Source organism: Rhipicephalus microplus, chromosome 1 (genome assembly GCF_043290135.1).
Source record: "Rhipicephalus microplus isolate Deutch F79 chromosome 1, USDA_Rmic, whole genome shotgun sequence".
NCBI lineage: Eukaryota > Metazoa > Arthropoda > Arachnida > Ixodida > Ixodidae > Rhipicephalus > Rhipicephalus microplus.
Window position 1 is genome coordinate 214,379,984 of NC_134700.1, and position 17,712 is coordinate 214,397,695.

The following is a 17,712-nucleotide window of genomic DNA, read 5'->3' on the forward strand; positions in this document are numbered from 1 at the left end:
ATGCCCTATGCTGGTTGTCCTCGCTGAAGAATTTGTCTGGGCGCCTCGGTCGCTGGATACTGCGTTTGCAAGAGTACACTTTTGACGTTGTGTACAGGTCCGGCAAACAGCATCAGGATGCTGACGCTCTCTCTCGCTGCCCTCTGCCACTTTCATCTCCAACCACGCATCCCGAATGCCCCTCAGGTGATCAAGTGGCTTCCTGTTCACTCACGTTATCACCCCTGGCAGTTGCTGGGTTGCTACCTTTAAACAACAGCGCCCAGTTTGCCGCGTACCAACGTGACGACCCCTACTGTAACCGCATCATCGGATACTTGAATGGCTCGCCTTCTCCCCCTAATGCCAGACTACGTCGTCAGCTACGGCTGTTCAAGCTAGAGAACAATGTCCTGCAACACTATACTTACAATGCGGATGGGCATCGGTGGGTGCCAGTACTTCCCCGTTCGCTGCGAAAACAAGTTCTCGAAGCATTGCACGACGACCCATCAGCTGGACACTTGGGATTTCAAAAGACCTACAACCGCGTTAGGAGCCGTTTCTTCTGGCCTGGTCTTTCTACTTTTGTGGCTAATTATGTCGCTTCTTGCGCACTTTGTCAACGCCGGAAACGACCAACTTCAGCTCCTGCTGGCTTATTACAACCTATTCCATGTCCCGACACACCTTTTGCCGTTGTCGGAATAGACCTCGTCGGGCCACTTCCCGTAACGCCAGCGGGCCACCGCTGGATCGTCACAGCCGTCGACCACCTCACACGATACGCGGAGACCGCTCCTCTACGCACTAGCTCCGCCTCAGACGTTGCCGCCTTCTTTTTAGAAGCCATTGTGTTGCGTCATGGCGCACCTCGCACGTTGTTGAGTGACCGGGGCAAGGCCTTCATGTCGACAATTCTTGACGAAATTCTAAAAACTTGTGGCACACTTCATAAGACCACATTCGCTTACCACCCGCAGACAAATGGGCTGACAGAGCGATTCCACCGGACTCTAATCGACATGATATCCATGTACATCGGACCGAACCACGATAATTGGGACAAAATCTTGCCATTCGTAACATTCGCACACAACACCGCTGTTCAACGAACCACCGGGTATTCACCTTTCTTCCTCGTCTATGGTCGTGCGCCGACATTCACCATTGACGCCTCTTTCTTCAATGCAATGACAAAAACGTCGACGACTACGACAGAACATTTCGTCTCAAGGCTTGCTGAGGCACGGCAACGTGCTCAACTCAACACGGAGGCCAGTCAAGAAGACCGCAAGCAACGCTATGACAGCTTTCGTCGAGACGTCACCTTCCGTCCTGGAGATGAAGTACTACTTTGGACGCCTGTTCGCACACCCGGATTGTGTGAAAAGTTTCAGTCTCGCTTTCTAGGACCTTACGTTGTTTGTGAAAGAACATCTCCGGTCAATTACCTTGTCACTCCCGTCGAGGGTTCCTCGGACCGTCGTTACCGTGCCTCCGAGATTGTCCACGTTTCACGTCTTAAACCCTTTCTGCGCCGTACCTTTCCCGCCTAAGTCTCGGCCGGGCCGGCCGCTCAAGTGCGCGGGGAAAATAAGTGTGAGCATTATTTATGCGTCCCATCTTTTCATCTGTAAATACTCATCATCACCAGTCAAGTTTAGGTTGTGGGGCACATACTCGAGTCAATAAAAGGAGAGTCTCGAGTGTTCTCGACGCCATCTTACAATATATATATATATATAGGCAAAGAAGTGTATACCTAGGAGCTCATTTTTCCGTGTTTGCCACAATAATAATGAGATCTAACAGACAATAATGCCAAGGAATGTATAGGGGAAGTTATTAGAACCAATGTAAACAGCTTCGAATGCGTTATTCGGAGGTCGTAAGTTCGATTCCTTCTCACGGCAAGTTATTTTTTCACCCACTTTTCTTTCTTCTTATTTGCTTTACATTGGTTCTAATAACTTCCCCTCTACCTTCCTTGGCATTATCTTCTGTTAGATCTCATATATATATATATATATTGATGGAGCGCGAGGTTTGTATTCCTCCATGTAGAGTCATAGAGGTCATGGTAGATTCTATATATATGTATATTAAAATATACCATGGCCTCTCAAAATACAAACCTCACGCTCACGCAAGCATTTTGGTCGGTGCTGAACTCTGCATGGTCAAGACTGTAAGCTATCGCGGGGTCAGTCAGCTATTCCCGGCAATATTGATTGCGCCTACGTTAACAACCGAAGGGAGGCCCTATTCTGTGGTAACACTAAACGCGACACCCCGTACGACCCGGAGCTTGACGGAGCAAGTGTAACCCAAGGCCTCCGCAGGGCCCTCGTCTTGAGAAGGTACACTCCTTTCTGCACAAGTGGTACTGAGTAATCCACGCGCAGCATCTCGAGGGTGACCCTTCAGACATCGTATACAGTGTTCACTTGGAACGCCCACAAGCAACAATGGGAAAGGCTTATTTTGCACATTTTCTGCGTTATCGTCCACACGGCTTCCCCCCGAAGAACTGCTCTTGTAACAACCCTTTCATCTTGATAAGTACCGGGACACTTGCTTCAATAGTACCACCTCATTGAGATTTGTTTTGTTCTGACCTTGCACTAGACGGAAAAGGATAAAGAATCCCGCTAGTGCAAGAGTGGGCTGATCATTGGCCAGAATCAAATAAAAGGGACGCTCATATTACTGTGTGTGTGTGTGTGTGTGTGTGTGTGTGTGTGTGTGTGTGTGTGTGTGTGTGTGTGTGTGTGTGTGTGTGTGTGTGCGTGCGTGCGTGCGTGCGTGCGTGCGTGCGTGTGTGCGTGTGTGTGTGTGTGTGTGTGTGTGTGTGTGTGTGTGTGTGTGTGTGTGTGTGTGTGTGTGTGTGTGTGTGTGTGTGTGTGTGTGTGTGTGTGTGTGTGTGTGTGTGTGTGTGTGTGTGTGTGTGTGTGTGTGTGTGTGTGTGTGTGTGTGTGTGTGTGTGTGTGTGTGTGTGTGTGTGTGTGTGTGTGTGTGTGTCAAGACAAAGTACTGGACTTCGTCGAGCTAATACTGAACGAATATGACGCTCTAGAGGCTGAATATTTTTTTGACTAGTCATGATAACTCTTCCCTCACAGCGCCATGAAATTCATAGTATAAGAATATAATATCCTCACCTAGATGTCGTGCACGTAGTTCTTCTTCACGCTCAATGACAGCGCAAACGTAATGCAATTCATTGTGCCAGCAATGGGAACGTGACAACCCGTCTTCAGAGAATCGAAAACGAAGCCCTGTTTTCATGATACTTAGTCATTTTAGGTGTTTTAGTTTTAAGTTAATGTAGGGGACGTTAAATCTGTTCCATTATTTCTTTCCAACAATGGCGAACATTCCCCGAAAGTCTTACAAGTGGCATTGAACTTCATGAAGCCGTTCCACGGCAAGGCTAGCATCTGGGTGACGTATACCGATAGCGAGTATGTTTGAGATGCAAACGTTTGAGATGCGAGTATGTTTGAGATGGGTGACGTATACCGATAGCAGATGTTTGAGATTCGTATGGCTTTCACAACAGCAAAACTTGATTCGCAAAACGAAATCCTGGACTACATTTTAGGATAGAAGTCATAATGTAATTAGTGCTGTCGTAGAGCTACCCCATGTAATTTGAAGACGCCAAATTTACTATTTCATGGCCGTCATCAGTTGGTGTTTTAGGATGTGCATGCATTCATCTTCAGGATATTTACACATTCCTGCAGCTTTGAAATTGTGACTTCTGAAACTGCGTAAGCGAATTATTGTTACAAATCATAAATACTGTGGTTTCTATGCTCAGACACGTGGCATGGGAGTAGGCTTTTACCTTGGCTGGTACTTTCGTATGCAACCGAAGTCTCCTTGCGCCTGATTTGTTTGCGTTCTACTTCATTCTAGGGAAACATACAACGTCATAGTTTCGACAACATTGCTGCATACCGAATGTATACTTACTGTCAGCATGCCTATTTCAATGCTTCTGACATCGTTCTTGTGACTACAGCACGGAATGCTGTGGTGGAAGGGCTCTAAGCAGCAGCGACGGGACTAGATATTTGGGTTTCGCCGCTTCGTGCTGTAGAGCGCAGAAGAATACCCAGAAACGGTTATGTCCTAGACGACGAGCAGTCTACGTCCTTTTTTTTTTTTGGCTGCTTTTGTTTAGTGCGCCCTCTGTGGGAAAGTAGTTGACAGCCACCGTATGGTTTGTGCCTGTCAGCGTAATCCATCCCGAATCTCCAATCTTATTCCCTACCCGAGATAATTGGGAGATGGCCCTGACTGGGTGCTCATATCTTCAGGTCTAGAAGAAATTGGTCCCGAGTGCCAGGCGGGTGGTTTCGACTAATAGTGTCTCGGACTCGGACACCACCCAGCATGTAGCCCCACCGTGTGGCTCAACCGCCACCGTTATTTTTTTTTTAACAGCGAGTCCGTTAGTGTTCAAGGATTTCGTGTATGGGATGCGTTGTAACGTAGATGGACATGATAAATAGGTATGCACCATAGAAATTTTGTAAATACTATTACTTACCTCTGGTCCACTAAAAAAAAAAAAAACGCCAGGCCTGCGTGGAAGGAGCAGCACAGTCACAGCGAAGGCTAGAAGAGCGGCTTTTCAGAGTGTTTTCTAAATACTCATCGGGTAACTGCTGCAAGCACACTTGCTTGATACTTTGCGCTATTAAAAACCACTCATCGTCATCAACACTTGCTTGATATTCACTACGACATTATTATTAAAAATTTGGGGTAGTAGATCAGCATTCGCTATGCTTTTTTTGCCATTCTTCTGAGAAGCTTGGTATGCGCTAAACACTTGCAAGTAATTTTGTGCCTATTGTCTATTCAATGGCTGACGACGAGGAGGAATTATGGCTGAAGTGGGTATGCGCCACAGTTAACAGGAAAACGAGAACAAGCTTTTGTAATGGGTTAGAGCATCAGATGAACCTCTCGTTATGATATTCTCATTGTGCGATGATTAATTTTTCTTTCACGTTTTTTAAAACGCTTTAAAAGTCGTGTTAACGCGATTGCTTTCCCGACATCAAGCCTGCCTAAGGCAAGCTTGCCAACAAGTGTCAAGAGGCTAAGGGACTTTTATGACTAACCGCGATTTCAGTCAAACTGGTATGCGGAGTTCATAAAGTGTGCTACTCAAATACACCTTTAGACATTGTTGTGTATGAGATTTACTTTGTAACGTTCATTGTACACTTGCCGACTTGACATTATGTATGTTGTACGCTATGTCTATACGTGAGCCGCATTCGTAATAAATACTATGTAATAAAAACAAAACAGTGAGGCTCCATGGTAAAATACTGGGGCTGGCACCCAGCGTTCCTTGGTTCGAGCCCGACAGTGTCAATGGTACTAGGTTTTTTTTTTCTAATTAAGTGAAATGTAGTTACCGACACGGGCGGCGACGGTGGCGGACAACTACGTTGGAACGTGACGCGAGTTTCGATCTTATACCAGCTTTTGCTGTTGAGTGAAGGCAGCAGTTATGCCGACAAACGATTGTGCGCCCAGGAGTCTGTGCGGCCTATCAGGGAAGTATCATGATCACAAACGCGTATGTGCCATAAAAATCTAACAAATGCCTCTACACACAACTTCGACAAGAAGAAGGCTACACAGTTATCTCAACTAATGACATGCACGTTACTATAGCCACACCACTTCCACATGAAACTGCTTGGTTGCTAAATGAGGTGGCTATACTTTCAACTCAATGCTCAGCAAAGAGGGTTTATAAAAAGCAGTGATGCAACATATCTGAGAAACTTGCAAAACATAGAAATTCATAACTGTATGAAGGGAAGGCCAACAGCTTTACTTTTTAATTAGTGTCCACGGAGCAGAGCTGTTTGAATTTTTCGTAATAAAGGCTTTTCTTCACCACCACTCCATGCAATTATAATAAACGAACGAAAAGAAGCTTGCAGAAAGGGAAGGTGTAAAAGTACCAAGCTTATGGAATGTCAACGTTTGGTGACGCCTGTTATGCATGTCATCAAATCAAATTTTCGCGGTTGATAGTGGCATCTGTTTTCCGTGTGACGCATCTCTCGAAAGTAGAAATGTTCACCGTTCATATATATGTGCGTAAGAGAAGAGCGAGTGTGATGATGCATCGATTGAAATACATATAATTAGAATAATTTCCTGCTGTTTAGAATACATTCGGCCACCTCCGTTTCGTGATTCAGAAAGACGCTCAATTCGCAACGTTGGAATGCTCACACGTGCAATGAATGAGAAGCATTTTTCAACAAACTGCAGACATTTGAAGCATTTCTATCTATGTATCACTCTATGTAGCCGCCTACATCTCGTTTCTTTCGCGATCTTCTCCTTGAAGAAGTAGTGGCATCAACTTGTCACCGGTCGCGTTTTAGGAGCTTGCTCCTTCTTCTAGGGGGTTGTTTCTCGTCGTTGTGCCGGTGTGTACGCCAGTGCTCATTGCTCTCGCTAAAGGCACAGCTGTGTTCCTCGTCTCAAAAGCACTCACTAGATGGCGTGCCGCCGCTTAAGCGACGCTCACTCGACTCTTGGCGCATGCTCTAGTTTGATGGCACCACGCCTATAATAACGCTCGTGTGTGCATTTCCTCTCTCTTTCGCCGGACATCACTCAGTGCGCTTTGATACTGCTATCCACCATGAGCATCGAAGAAGGTATGGTGGCAGACCGCAGGGCTCGCAAGGCGGCTGCAGCGCGGGCTCCTCTAGGTCCGCGTGTTTCGAGAGGAGGGGGCATCCACCCCTTGTCACCTAAGGGGTGGGGGCGAAAAGGAAATTTGGTCATACATTAACCAAGTAGGAGTGGGGGGAGGCACTACAACCAATCTTTGCTCTAATAATAATAATAATAATAATAATAATAATAATAATAATAATAATAATGTTGCAGTTTAACGTCCTAAATTATTCCCTGCCCCTGATAGGGCACGTCTTTATATGATGGTCTAGTGAATGTACGGAGGATTCACGGTTTACCAGATTTAATCTCCGGAGCAAGCTCCTTGATCATCATTCACTTCGTGTATATGGCGTCATTTTTTTGCGTTAAAGAGTAGTTGTCGATCCCGTAGTAACAGTTGGGTACTAATATTGAAACAGAAAGGTGAATATGTACTATTCATTAGTTTTACCAGTATTTAACTCAATTGAAAGCAGCTGCAAAGCCCACCAGTTTCCACCGATACCAGCGCTGCCAAGCAGTCACATACCATGGTCCACCCCATCTGAACACGTGGCCACACGAAATGGTGGCATGAGTTTCTGTTTACATTTCGTCTGCTCGGCACGCACGTGTAATACGCATGGAGCATCGCGACCCCCATTGTCATCGCCATCGTGTTCAGTGCCCCCAGGTGACGAGGAAAACACTGAGAAATATGGAATCAAGGCAATTCATGGCGTGGCGAATCAGTTTCAGCTCTATCAACCTCTCATCAGTGATTTTGCCATCGACGCCGGATTGAGCAGCGACGACACAGCTGGAGACGCACGCTTAGGCCACGCTGGCTCGTAACACATATTAACGTTGGGTGCGTGTTACTTGTTTGGGATGACCGTTGCGATGACCGTAATAATATTTTCAAATTTTGGTGGTTTCCTTTTCAACACTATGTGGGAAAAACGTTTCTGTGTCGTTTAGCACTTCGGGAGGAACAAGCCAATGGGAAATGACGTTTGATCGCGGCAGCCACTCCCCGTAAGCTTAAAACATGGAGATTACAAAATTTCAAAGTTAACTAAGAATGAATTAGTGTCTTTCATCATCCTACTACAGACTGTCAAGCTAACTAGTAGAGTACATACATTTTTAAAACTTTTTATCTCTATAATAAACGCTCCCACAACACTACGCAGTAACCATAAAAAAAGTTGAAATGATTAGCCGGCTTTCACTGTTAGCCTTTGGCTACTTGTTTAGATAAACGCCTACAAAGACTTGTCAAATCATTGGTGGTCTCGCTTTTTTTAATCAGACAATCAGGCGAGGAATCGGCACACTGCAGAAACACTCTTACAATATTTGCTATAGCAAGATATTGGTGGTCATTGCGCCAGCGAAACAAGGTGACAAGCGGCCGCAGCTAGGCTTTCAAGAGAACGACACGAGTATTACAATAGACAATAGAAGCGAACTCTGTTACAACACGACATAGGCGCCTTCTGCGCTCTACAGCACTAAGCTGCGAAACCCAAATATCTAGTCCCATCACTGCTGCTTAGAGCCCTTCCACCACAGTGCTGTCGTCACAAAAACGATGTCAGAAGCGTTGGAATAGGCATGCTGACAGTAAGTATACATTCGGTATGCAGCAATGTTGTCGAAACTTTGACGTTGTATGTTTCCCTAGAATGAAGTAGAACGGAAACAAATCAGGCGCAAGGAAACTTTGGATGCATACGAAAAGTGAGGGCCCCTTAGAGGCCGTACGAGTTGGCCATTCACCCAACGCCTGTCAGGAGGCTCTTGAGATAAATCACTGATGCTTACATGTAGAGGTTAGCTCTTACAAACGATTCAGTCAGAAAGTAATCCTATTACGCTTCTGCTGTGTAACTCGAGCCCTTTCAATTGTATTGAGACTGCTATCTTTCCTAGTAGTGAGTTCTACATATTTGTACGGCTTCATGCAACAGTGCGTCTCGTATTTCATTGCATTGTTTGTTCTGCCTGTCATGCGTATATGGTCTTGCGAGGAGCAGCCAGACATGGCACAAGCAGAGGGAACACTAGAGAGAAAAAGTCACGTTAACTTGCCAGTAACTTAGATGATAAGAAGCCGTAAGGTCTTCACAATGAGTAACACAAATGCTACGGCTAATCTTTGCTGACTTTGCTAAATCAAAGTTTATCTGCCTAGATTGATCTTATGATGTTTTAATTCACGCGTTCTTTACTGATCAATGGATTGTGCTTTTTGCTCTTTTCACTTATCTTTGTGTCAGATCGCCGATACGCAGCGGGCCCTGTTTCGCAGTGCCGTCAGTGCTATAGTAGGCTGTCTTGAGTACGACACGTGATTTCGTCAGTGCGTCTTGTCGTAATTGTTGTGTCTCGTGTCTGCTTTTCATTACCGCAAGCTCTTTGTGAGGCGCTTTTGAAACATGATAAGTAAGCGCTGCAAGTACCTGCTGATGATGAAGTACAAAAAAACAATAGCAAGGACAACAGTAAGAAGAACTGCCTTCCCTGCGACACACTATATACATATTTAGGCAAGTTAAAAGGAGAGTCGCGAAAAGGAAAAAAACACAGAGAGCAGGGTTCGTGGACCTTTTGATTTAATTGGATGTGATGCTTCCCAAGAGCAGTAATCTAGAGCTATGCATAACGAAGTGAAGTCACTAGAGTTCAAATCAAGCGAGAGAAAGCAACGTTCAGTATGACGACGGAAGAAAAATTATAACAAAGTATCTTACACGTGTGAAGGTCCGCTAGGAAGCTCTGTAGTGGATTGTATAGGAGGCTGATATACATTGAACGAGGAGCAATAATGAGAAGAAGCTTGTTTTGGGGATCTATACATGTGAGCAGTATGTGCATATTGCGTACAGTTCTCAGCAATAGAAACGCGGTACTCGGAGAGCTTAGCTGCTGGTGATGAGGGTGACAGGGAGGGTGAGAGCGTTCGGGGCACATGGTGACTGCATCCTGTGAACAGTTGTTCACTGGACTCTGGCCTTAATGTTTTTTTTTTATTTTAATGATAGCCTTCATTGACCATAAAATAAAGAAGTGTGGAAAGGACATTCCAGCGAGGTGTGGAAAATCAAAGCGTCTTTCTTTTCGCACAAAATATTCATGACAGCAATACAGTTATTCCGCTACTATTCTTAATGAGTTTGTCCGAATTGACGACACTGATATTACTCACCTACTCCCCATAAACAATGTTGCGTTTGCAAAACCGAAACAAAAGAATTCACGTGAATACTTGATATGCAACACGCAAATTTAAAACGAAACATTCGTTTCAGTAAGGTGTCCAGCACGCCTTGAACACATGAAAATTGTAATAGGGAAGATTGTTACGCCATACATGATCACTGTTGCAAGCCTACTGGAAGTGATGTGGTACTGCGACGCGCGCTCCCAAACATCACAACAAAAGCAGCAAACAATCCTGTAAAACTTCGGTTCTTTGGCTTGTGCAGAAAAGTCACGCTGTGAGCAGGTCGATAAATGATCAAGGATCTGTTGTGGTTGCGAGATCAAAGGCAGTATTGCATCGTATAGATCGATATGGGCAAATATCACAGGGTGGCACTTCTATGCTACGTCCATCAGAGGAGACACGCCTGTGGCGGGATTTCAATTCGCCTCGACTGAAAGCAGAGCCAGCAGAAGCACGCGAGTGAGCTTCACCCTTTAGATAAGGTCTGTCTGACGACAAAAGAACGTACCATGAATTCTTTTCATGTTATGCTCCAAGGGCCACGCCCATTCAAGCACGACTCCTTGCGCCTCCTTGCAGCAGCATACCCGAGCTACTAGGGCCTGGCTTTCCGACGTGTCCTTCCGCAGCGTTAAGGCCATATCACGAAGGAATCGGTACGACAGCCAAGCCACAGTTCAGTTCGAGCGTGACGGTGCTATATATGTACACATAATGCTTCCTGTAGAGTGGCGAAACGCAACAAGCAAGGCCCTTTGCTGTCATTGGCAGTATATAAGAAAGCAGCCTGGTTTTCTGTGTTCTTTCTGTTGCTCTTTTTTTTTGGCGCATAGTGATTTTGAGACATAGTGTTGTTTTCTCTTTTTTTTGTGATCTCGCTGCCACTCCTTTCTTTCGGAGTACGACAAATGGATCCCGAATGTGTTCAATAATGAAAATTGAGGGACCGTTCTATGACTCTCTGCTCTTCGGCTGTCGAGGTGCTTTCAGAACAGCGTGACAGGAGGAGAGGCTCAAGGAGCGCAAACGGCACAAAAAAGGCGTGTGAATGCGCAAAATAATGAGCATATTTCAAAAGGACAAAACAGAAAATAGTCCCTTTTCTATCTGGAATGGACCAAGATGTGTCGTCCAGGCACATTGAGGAAACAACTCATTGTGACAAACTGAGAGGAAATATCTTCACATTTTCTGACTTGTTTTCTTTTGTCTAGTTTTGACCACTACAACCACTTTTAGTTTTGTATCTTAATTGAGAAAGTTCGCCCCTCACGCAGCGAGCTTTTTACCAACATTCTTTCGTAGAAGTACCCACAGCTGCTAAGCAAGTGGTGCATAAGACATGTCTTATATGCAGTTGTTTCATTGTGTTATGTGATTTGTTGCGTGTCAGCAGTTTGTGAGCATTTCATACATTTTCTTTACGCATCGACAAGGTATGTCGCGAAGATGAGCATTACCTTCTTTAAACTTTTGCTCAAAGGTCAACTTGGTAGGAGAACGCATTACACGGACAGCGCAACAGTGTCAGTAGCAAAACAGCCAATATGACATTAGTGTTTAGCCTCCCCGCCTTCTTTTTTTTCTCGTTTTTCTCACTGACAATAGTATTGTAGCGAAGGCTCGTAACGCTGTTGTGGGTCGTCCGACTATCGTGGCGATCTATTTTACAGGCGCAATTACAACATCAACTGAGGCTACTGTTTGTTAGTTGTATCCCACACCCTGCGTTATGCAATGGGCGAGTCGTTCATCTCTAATCCGCAGTGTGCGCTCACTGGAGGATTCATTGAACATTGAACATTGTTCAGTTTGCACGAAAAAAGTACACAGTTTCCGTGTGGCAAGCAAAGAATAACGGATAAAAGGCCTGACGAGGTCTTGGCCTCCTAATAACTATTATGGTCTTCATCAGTGACCCAGTATAGACATTTACACATCAGTGATATATTTTACGGGTAATATACACATTTTATTATTACAAGATACTTGTACGGTTTTACAAGCTACTACATCTTCTTTCTACATATACATTCAAAATGAGTAATGCATTCAAAACATGTTTTCGGCATACATACACAAAAAATTACACGTTTTAAAACACGCTTTTTTCTACAATATATACATTGTCTGTACTAAAATGAAACCGTCACAAGGCTTATCAATGCATTCAACATTAGAAAATTTTATGACGGATGCACCACGGCGTAGAAAAGTTCGTTTGCTCTTGCCTCGATTGTCAGAACGGGAAACCTTCACCGCATCTGCAGCCAGTCGATCTTCAGCATTTGCTTAGCACTAATTGGGCTTTGGCTGCATTGGCATTGATTTACATTGGTCACTTCCTCTGAGCTGGCAACCACTTTGTCGACGTCGCTGTTGACCATCTCACGAGATAGGCCAAAACCGCTGCCTTCCCCGCAACTACAGCGTACGATGTCGTTTCTTTCTTGCTCTACCGATTCTTACTGCATCTTGGTTTCCCCAAGGATGGACTCAGTGATAGAAACTGTGTCTACGTGTCGGACGATGATATGTGGGGTTTAACGTCCCAAAACCACCATATGATCATGAGAGACGCCTTAGTGGAAGTCTACAAAATATCGACCACCTGGGGTTCTTTAACGTGCACCCAAATCTGAGCACACTGGCGTATACAACATTTTCGCCTCCATTGAAAATGCAGCCGCCGCAGCCGGGATTCAATCCCGTGACCTGCGGGTCGGCGGCCGAGTACCTTAGCCACTAAACCACCGCGGCGGGGCTACGTGTTGAAAGAAGTCGAAGACATTCTTAAAGAGTGCCACTTTATACACCGCTAAACTCGTTGCTTACTACCCGCCGATGAATCACTTCACACAAGTTAGTGTGGGTCTGTTTGAAAAAGTGCGCCTCTCGTGCTGCAAATCCGTGATCGGCCCTTTTACTGCCAATATTGCGCTGCTCAGAGTACAGTTCAATATTCTTTTTTTTACAGTATATGCACTGGTTTGCAATAAAAAGACCTAAGTTTCTGACTGATATTCTTGTAGCTGCGCAGTATAGATGATAGGGCCTCGGACGGGCCTTTATATTTTGCCATTCATAGTTAACCCCCCGGTATATTTCTCTTATAGTTTTTTTTGTTACAAAATCGAAACTAAAAAAAAAATCTTTGGGTGAGTTTATTGCGATATCATTGAAAACGTCATTTTTAAAAACGCATTATATAGTCACGCGTGCCCTCACGCTATCCAAACAATCATGGGTTGTGGTGAAGTCTTCTACAATAAAATTTTTAATACATTTTTCTTTAACAGCTTGCCCTATTCCTAAAGAGACCGCAGCAGCAGAAACTGGATCATCACTATAGCAAAGCAATGATGTGTGCTATTTTTTCTATACAGCTGTTCTGCCGTTATCTTTGCTAATGTAAAGGAAGATGCTGACCATTAAGAGGCGCTAAGCAGAAAAAAGTCGCCTCACTCCGCACACGTAGAGGTATGGGGGCAGTGTGATTTTTCGCATCTGTGAAAGAAGAAGGCCCACAGGGTTTCAAACATTGATTGCGGATTTCTTCACCTGGCCGTCACGTAAGCATTATTAGCCGTAAGAATTGGCGCAAGAACATTCATTGGCATTCTGTGTTCTCGTGGTAACCCTCGACCAAGGCTGATTTGTCATTCGAGGGAGTTAGATGGCGAGGTGACTCATCACCGCACAAAAATCAGCTGAAACAAATCATTTTCAAATGAATCCTGATGAATCCCTCTACAAACGTGAAGTGATTAGATCAGACAAAATAGAAAGCGGCGTTGTGGACAATAAAAAGGGGCATGCCACACTGTCCTAATTATTAGTGCGTTGAAACGAGAGTGACTTCTAGGCAGGCACCTAAAAATTATTTCGTTGTCATGTTGCTTAGACGTCTACTGTTTTACCAAGTATCAATGACGCAAATACGCATTGCGCAACCTTATCTAATGGGGCTCAACGAATGCTCCACATTCCTGGAAAACAGCGTCGGCTGCCACCACTGGTGCCACAGAAATCGTATCGACCAGTCATAGTGCGAACAAAAGAAGCACATAACTGCAGAGTTTTGAACCCTCTGCGGTATACCTCGTGGTGGGAGAATGCATAATTGATGAGGCCACAAGAGCGGTTACGCTGTGCAGGGGCAAAAAGAAAAACGCTCCTTTTTCTCGCGGTTGGCTCGCTGAACAAATGCTCGACTGAGTTATAAGCTGCGATTATGTTCAATGCGGAGTCGCTAACGGGGACACAATGACCTTTTGTACATGTGACTGCAAAGTTCTACCCTTGGGACCTGTTTTAGTATAGTCGCAGACTTTTAGGGGCAAAGCTCCTTAAGGCGTGGGTCGGCCGTTCCCGATGTATATGTAGTACGTAGCCGCCTTTTTCCAGGATTAACTGCTAGGTGATAGTAGTTGGTGGAATAAACCAATGCAGATGTTTTGAAACAGATGGCGTCCGTGTATATACAGTGTTATGATGAAGGAGCAAAAGAAAATCTTACACTTACGCTAGGAGGCGTTTTCATTTTAGGGGCGAAACTTCTTATGCCGTGGGTCGTGCGTTCGCGATGTATGAAGTAGTATTAGTAGTAGTCGTTGTAGTAGTACTCGCAGTACTAGTAGATAGCCACCTCTCGTTTATTTCTTGGAGAATCGGCTGGATGGCGATACTTCTATATCATGAAAATATGCGAGATCGTGGTGCTGGGAGAGTTCGCTAGATGGATGAACGGATAGATGGACGCACGCACAGATGTACGGACAAACAAGCAGATGGATGAACGTACGCATGAACGCACGGACGTTCTTGTATATATATAATGGCAAGTTATCTTTTCACCCACTTTTCTTTCTTCACATTTACAATAGTTTAATAATAACCTCCCCCATACTTTTCTTCGCATTATTGTGCGTCAGAACTCACTAATATTGTGCAAAACACGGTAAAACGAGTCCTTAAGTACACTTCTTTTGCTTATTCATTAACGAGAGTCTCGCACTAGCGGACTTGGTGCCTTTAGGTTATGTACGAGGCACTATTGGTCAGCTGTCAGCTCGTAATAAGTTCACGTGTTACGTGACGCCAAACAGGCTTATAAAGAGTGTGCCACACTCGCCGCCATGACTACATTCCCCCGTTTAAATTCCCGCCTATACCCAATGAAATGGCTGGGGGGATAGCTGCTGTGGCAGCTCAGTGGTAGAGCATCGAACGCGTTACTCGAAGGTCGCAGGTTCGGTGTTTGCCCATGGGAAGTCATCTTTTCACCCGCCTTTCTTTACTCATATGTACAATAAAATTTGGTCTAATAACTTACCCTATGATTTCCTTGGCATTATTGCCTGTGTGAACTCATTATTATTGTGTCAAAACACGGAGAAACGAGTATTTGGGTATACTTATTTGCCTTATATTTATATATATATATATATATATATATATATATATATATATATATATATATATATATATATATATATATATATATATATACATATATCACGTATGTAGCTAGGACGACTCATATACATCGTGGTCGGCTTATCGGAGCGTCGCTGATCCAGCGTGTCTGTGGGTCCGGGCATCGCTATTACTTTTATTTTTTTTTATGAAACGAAGAAACAGCTCAGCCAAGGGTACACCTTCTTCTACTCTGAAGCATTTCAGTATACCCTACGCAGATGTAATTATCGCGCAATGCCGAAGTTGTCAATTTCCATCTGTGGAAGTCGGAGCTCTTGTTGCTAGTGTGGCTAGAAAAAAATCCATCTAGTTGTGGCGCTTGCTTTGCTACAGCCGTATTGATCTTTCCAAAAAGCGGCGGATGTTTTTCAAGGAAATGCAGAACCCTTGCAGTACTGCTAATATTGAAGACAGTCAAGCTGGCGGCTGTGGCTGAACGTTCTGTGGTAGCAGCTATACATCGTCTTCGCACACACTCGTGCTTCTGTAAGCCGTCGCGCTCGTCCAATCGCTCATTTTCTTTCTTCGAGTGAATGACAGGCGCCCGCTTAAAGTGACTTTAAAGATTAATAGTTAATAAACGCACTAGCGCGATCTGTACCTCACGACACAAAGGGGCTCAGCGATCGATGACAGGTGCCAGTACCAACTATCGTGACACATCGAAAGAGGCATCAGTGCTGGCGAGGGGGCTGGGTAGAGGGGCACCGAAAAATGCTGTTCTTTACGTTGTTTTGTCAGCGCAAGTGATCCACCAGAACCTATCTGCATACAACTCCTCCGTAAAACATTAGAGCGACTGCAACATTATCTGGTCAATTCGGTGCCTCAGCAAAACGATTTTTATTTGTTGTAGGAGAAATGGTCCCGTTTTGCGTAGAGTATCACACATTACGCGAAGACACCGATGAAAATACCCCCCATGGGCATGGTATGCTATTCCACACGTCTTCTCTTTGTGCGACGAAACAACCTACGCAGGAGCAAAAACGGTCCACGTTGAAACCTCCTTAAAATGAAAACACCCTCATAAGCTTTCCAGTAGCAACGGGCAGGTCGCTTCTAAAGTGTTTGTAGGTAAAAGCATTAGATTTTCTCTCCTTAGCTGTCAATAGCGCATATCTTTTTTGCAGATACAGTCCCACTTTCGGCCTGCTTAATTTTTTATTTTCATACTTTACGAACACTCTTGTTCATCGAGTGAATTCGCGACTGTGTATTCGCCGAACAACCAGACGAGTACGAAAGGTGCGAATTCCATGCACTAACGCTGGTCAGCTTAGAGCTGGCGTAAGTACGTAAGGTAGATATCGAGATGCCCTGCATTCAGGTGCACTGCAGATAATCTTTGAGCCCGAGAGTGATGCTGAATTGTGGAAAGCCCGATGGTCAAGAGGATAAAGCGTCTCGCTAATGCTTGGGGGATTAGCAGATTGTATGCAGAGTGCCTGAGTGGCAGGTCGCCACCACTCTCGGGAAGTTACTAATGAAACCGCGAACAATTAGTGTTCAAAAAGAGATCATAACTTTGGGGGCAGTTGAATTCATTCTTAGGTTGGTTATTCCGTATAACCCCAATTATACAACCAGTAAAATCTCCACTTCCGATGTCTTGCCGCTAAATTTGGCAATTGTACGCAATAGTATGTCTATGTTCCGCACAGTGAATTAGCGTAACTCACCCCGCCGCGGTGGTCTAGTTGCTAAGGTACTCGGCTGCTGACCCGCAGGTCGCGGGTTCAAATCCCGGCTGGGGCGGCTGCATTTCCGGTGGAGGCGGAATTGTTGTAGGCCCGTGTGCTCAGATTTGGGTGCACGTTGAAGAACCCCAGGTGGGCTAAATTTCCGGAGCCCTCCGCTATGGCGTCTCTCATAATCATATGGTGGTTTTGGGACGTTAAACCCCACATATCAATCAATCAATTAGCGTAACTCTTTCTTTATTCAACTTTCTTCTACTCTAGAGGCGGGTAGCCCAGATAGCTCAGTGTAGGCATTTTTCTTTTTCTATAGACTCTTTTTCATCAGCTCTTGCTATTAGTGACTTCAAGCTGCCTGAAAAGGCATATAATGTTGACTCAACTGTTCCTTTCTCTCGCTAAATATAACCTCATCATGCGCTGCCGTTTCGGACTTCGTGCTGGAGGATCAGCGAATGCACTATGCAGTGTATATGCATGCATAGTTTGACATTAGAATACGGAGATTTCCTTTAAAAGCTAACAGTGGCGAGCTAAATACATAAATCACAAAAAAATCCACTGAAGCAGCCTAAAGAGGACTGGTCGCCTCACCAG

The 17,712-nt window shown here is 44.7% G+C and overlaps 1 protein-coding gene across 4 annotated transcripts in view; it reads left to right on the top strand.

The window, feature by feature from the left end:
* LOC142806658 (calcitonin gene-related peptide type 1 receptor-like) overlaps positions 1 to 17,712 on the top strand; it is a 213,867-nt gene that overhangs the window by 95,644 nt on the left and 100,511 nt on the right. Inside the window, exon 1 of one of the 4 annotated variants that reach the window (XM_075891287.1) lies at positions 8,183 to 8,328. The exons of the other annotated variants lie outside the window; for them this stretch is intronic. The gene's annotated coding sequence lies outside the window, so the exon portion shown is untranslated. Of the gene's footprint in view, positions 1 to 8,182; positions 8,329 to 17,712 lie in introns of those variants that run through there. 4 annotated transcript variants of the gene reach the window in all.